A 5,263-nucleotide genomic window follows, 5' to 3' on the forward strand; every position below is an offset into this window, starting at 1 on the left:
ATGGAAATTCTAGAAATAACTTTAATAAATCCACCCCCCTCTCTCTCCTTCACCCTCTCTCCTTCTGTCTCTCCCTCACTCACTCTGCAGTTTTATTATTGACCATAAGAGGGCAGTCATACTCTTTAACGACTGCATTCTATCTATCTATCTATCTATCTATCTATCTATCTATCTATCTATCTATCTATCTATCTATCTATCTATCTATCTATCTATCTATCTATCTATCTATCTATCTATCTATCTATCTATCTATCTATCTATCATCACTATAATACATGTTCTTCGCATATAAATATAATGTTATTCTTTATGCTCATTAAAAGGCAGCAGAGGCAGCACAGCATGGCTGTGGAATGGCTGGGTGATGAATAGTCTACGATTTTACAATGTGTGGATGAGAACACATTTGTTGTTGCGAATGAAGGTGTTTAAAAAGTGTAACCCTGCCAGCACAGCCAATAGGTAACCATGGCGACACATTTTGTTTCATCTTCTATTGTAGTGCCACTCCAAGGTTCCTACAGCCAGTGTGATATATCGACATATTATATAATGAACGGACTGCAATAAAGACACGTCACATGGCCACCTGAAAGCAGATCATAGGTGTCATGTGTTCAGGGCCGGATGGAGAACGCGTTGCCATGGCAGTGCACGGAGTACTCGAGGAATGAAAGAGAGTGGCTCTTCAGTGCCAAGGTGGGCTGTTGACCTATAAGCCTCTTTCCCTTCCTTTCAGAGCTGCGGAGTCATGCAAGATCTCGTCATACGGCCACTGTGCCGTCCGCAGTCGAGCCTTGCTTCATTGGGTCTTTTTTCAAGGTCTTTGCTTTTGCTAGTGGGTCAGGCGTGAAGGTCAAAGAGAGTAACCAAGCCATAACTATAATACCTGTCAGAATGGAAAACCTAGAATGTATTTTACAAGCAAGGCATGTTTCTTCTCATGTCTGCATTTCCTCTTGGTGAACTGCTATTTACCCTGCATGTGTAAGTGGTTTGGTGTGACTCACATCCGTGCTGACTAATAATAGATAGGTTCCATTTCAGGAAGACTGAATGTGTCACAGCAGTGTGACAAGACTGTTCAGTTTCAAAGGATCTTTCAAATACAGCCCTGAGGTGCATCCGTGTTTTCCAGCGCTTTGAACAATGTGAAATTTGGTTGCATTTGGTCAGCCTGTTTTTGGTAGAACCACATGAGTCATTTTTGTGGGCTTGTGTAGTTAGATCGTTTTTTTTTTTATCAAGGCTAACACTGGATCGGGTAAAGTGGTGACCTAGCGGTTAAGGAAGTGGCCCCGTAATCAGAAGGTTGCCGGTTCGAATCCCGATCTGCCAAGGTGCCACTGAGGTACCACTGAGCAAAGTACCACCTGTCATGGCTGCCCACTGCTCACTCAGGGTGATGGGTTAAATGCAGAGGACAAATTTCACTTTATTTATTACTTTACTTTATCTCTGGGCTGCATTTGAAAGAACCTACAGATCGGAACCAGTCTTAAGATTAAAATAGGAATAGAAGGATGCAGCCCCTGAGCTTAAATCCAATTTATATCCGTCAACCATGGCCCAAGGACCCCTCAAGTCCTAACATCCCAAGATTAAGTTTTGATGACGTCAGCTGATGACCTGCAGTTCCTGGCCGTGGCCACTAGTAGACATCAGAGACCTCAGCTTTGAATTTCTATTTTGTCACCAGCCTATTTTTTTCACTCCCTGGTTCTATTTACATTTACATTTATGCCATTTATCAGATGCCCTTTTCTGACTTACAACCATTAGTTAATCGAGCAAGACACTTAACCCTAAGTTGCTCCACGTATTGTATTGATTGTAAGCCGCTGTGTATAAGGGCGTCTGATAAATGCTGTAAATGTTTGAACCTGTGTTTTCTGGTTCTTGGTGGGAGTGTGACCCACTAGGCTACTAGCACTCTTGTGGGTGGCATGGTGTCCTTTAAGCATGTGACTTCCCAGTTCAGTGTGCAGCGTTCCCTCAGGCTTCATCTAGGTTCCCTGTGTGTGTGCCCTGCGGTGGACTGGCACCGCACTCTCGGTGAGTGCCCACCCTGCACCCAGTATCCTGGAATGAGTTGGACTAAGTGGTTATGGAAAGTGAATGAGTGGTGAAAATCCAGTGGAAGAAGAGAATGAAATTTGGCCCTGTGTTAAATGGCTTTAAATCTGCATGAATGATTTGTTGTTAGTGAAATTTCGTACATTTATAATAAAAAAATAGCATGTTTCTTTTTTTTTTGTTTTTGAAATTATTTGAAAAATGGAGCACACTTTCCACACAAGAACTCACTGGATCAGTGAGTTCTTTTCACTGCAAGGTTCTCTTTTCTCTTATTTTATTGCTGTTGTCCTCTGTAACCTGATCCAGGTTTGACTGATATACAATAGTGACATAATAAAACTCATAGCCATGATTGTTTTTCGCACTGAAGTTGCATTTACTTTTGATTTAATTCAATGCATGTGCAATTTGATGAATTCAAATCTATTCCAAATGGAAATAGCTGACCTGCACCATTCACTCAGCATTCTTCTACAAAGCAGCGAGCAGTGGGTTGTGGTCCGTGGTGTTTGGAAGCCTCAACACACCTGCAGTGCACCACTATTCAACAAAGTGCCGCAGTGAGAGAGTTGAAGGCAGTTGTACTTCAAGGCTCTGCTAAAAGTGTTCTGTGAAGCAGCTCATTTTCGCTTTGATATATATTTTTTTCTCATTCATGTTGAGCAAGTTTTGTAAAAAGATTCTGATGGAATCTTTTTCGAACCTTGTAGTTTCAGGGCTGGCTCAGGATTTATCATTTGCTAGTTCAGCAGAATTCAGAGCTTGAATTTTAATGGTGATAGAAAAAAAAACATTTTAGTAAAATAAGTTTGGCCAATATTTAATTCAGTTTGTATTCATGAAGTATCAAAGAATTTGGCAGTGGATTAAAATTCTGTGCTGCTCGGCATTATCAGTACCCTCTGCAGGGCAGGACACATGTCGATAAGCAGAGCTGAAGGTTTTCCTGCAGGACTGCACCTCTTGTACCTCAGGTGACTACTGGAAGGCATGCACACACACACACACACACACACACACACACACACACACACACACACACACACACACACACACACACACACACACACACACAGCATGTCAGTCTCAGTGATTTCACATGCCTTTCCATCTGCAGTAGGAGTAACATGCTGCGTGTAAGAGTGAAATCTCCAGAGAAACACATCATCTCCCTGCTCGAATCCATTCAGTTATACAAGGATATCTGGTTAGTTTAATTTGAAGATAAAGATTTTCAGGCACTAGGGGGCATAATCAGTCTTTACTTAACATCTCATCTCAGAGGCCAATCATTGATTTTTTTTTTCCCCTCAGTGTTTATCAGGTACTGTGCTTGCATTAGATGTTGCATTTGAACAAATTATCATGTACAGCCTGGCTCTCACGGCAGAATAATTAAATGAACATCTAAATCAACATTAAATGAACTATAGTGTATCACCATGGACAGGATTCCCATTGCAGTTGCTCAGCAAACCACACCAGAGCTGCAGATCATCTTAAATCGCTCTTTACTCTGTAGAAGTGGGAACTCATGACCCGTATCGTTCAATTAGGTGTAACACAATCTAACAATTTGCCTAAAGTCTTTAAGGATGTTTGGATGACTCTACTCTGACACTGCCATGTTTATTTTTAAACTGTCATATTTGTCTTTCTCATATTGCATTACCTTATCACGTATCGTCACAGAGCACATATATTATTTATTGATGACTGATGGCAAAAACAATATATGTTACTGTAATATGCTTTGAATATAGCTTGAATTTCTTTTAATTTGACTATAACTACATCAATTTGTGCCATGAAAGTTGTTACTACAATTAGTGTTACGAAAGTTGTTTCATATTAAGACACATTAATACAAACTAGTTTTAAGAAACTTTTTTTCTCTCTTCCTTCGCTTGGATGGTGCCCTTATCATTTGCCTATGATTTCAGTTTTTTCCATTTTAATTCCTCTGAATCCCCTGTTTACCGTTATAAATGTATTAATTCACCTAAAAGCTTATGAAGTTGATAAATCAATTACAAAATGCATTACAACCGCAATATTACAAATCCCATTTAATCACTGTTTAGCAGAGTGCTTGGGCATTTGCTTTTGTAAACCATTTACATGTAAATAATATGTGCATTTCATGCAAAGAACCATTTCACAATATTACACATTCTTCCATTTATAAAATAAATGTGCTTCATGTTTTAAATCAAAACACTGGGGAGACATGGAACACAAAAAAAGTAAAGTTGTGCCCTCTTGCATTACGAACTGGAAGCATGTTAATAAAATCACACTTTGAATCAACAGGTTTGTTCGTCGATTCCGCGATTCCTTCCGCCAAAACCATAGACCTATTCATTCATTTATAAACTAGCACACGGGATGGAACGGGAGTACCATGATCTCGAGTGTTTTTATTTTAGGGGGCATGGCATATCCCCTGGTAGTTGGGTGGTAGTAGCCTAGTGGGTAACACACTCGCCTATGAACCAGAAGACCCGGGTTCAAATCCCACTGATCAGGGGGACTGTCCCTGTATTTGTCCCTTTTAAGTTGCTCTGGATAACGGTGTCTGATAAATGCTATAAATGTAATCACCCTGTAATGTTACTAGATCAGGTTTCTAATGCTATTGTGTAGTTTTGAAATGCTCTTCTAGGTGAATACAGGCCATGTACACAAGACTATTCTGTGTCGACCACCATGGGGTTCAGACCATTTGGCAGAAGGAGGGAGATCCAACACAATAAATGCTATTAATCATGCTTTTTTCCACAAAGAAGACAAGTGTGAGCCTGGTGTAACAGTTTTTTCAGAGCGGAGAATTATTGCAGACAGTTTAAAAATTGTAATTGCTGATGCAAGTGCAGAGTATAAATAAACACAGTTTTGTTCAACTTTCATCAGTAGGCAACTATATTTGTCCTTTTAGCTTCTTGCAGAACTGTAGAGATGATGTAAACTCCTGTATGGCTCAGCGGAACAAAGATAAAACTGCATGGAGTACAAAGGACACAGTTGAAAGTGAAAAATACAAAACTTAAGGAACGAAGTAAGTATGAGGCAAAACCCTGAATTAGGAAAACTAAGCACAATATGAAGAGGAGAAAGGAAAAAGACATATGAACCCATAATGAGGCCACTTGTGTGTCCTAGTAATGGTTTTAGATGC

This window comes from Denticeps clupeoides, chromosome 6 (assembly GCF_900700375.1).
Source record: "Denticeps clupeoides chromosome 6, fDenClu1.1, whole genome shotgun sequence".
Lineage (NCBI taxonomy): Eukaryota > Metazoa > Chordata > Actinopteri > Clupeiformes > Denticipitidae > Denticeps > Denticeps clupeoides.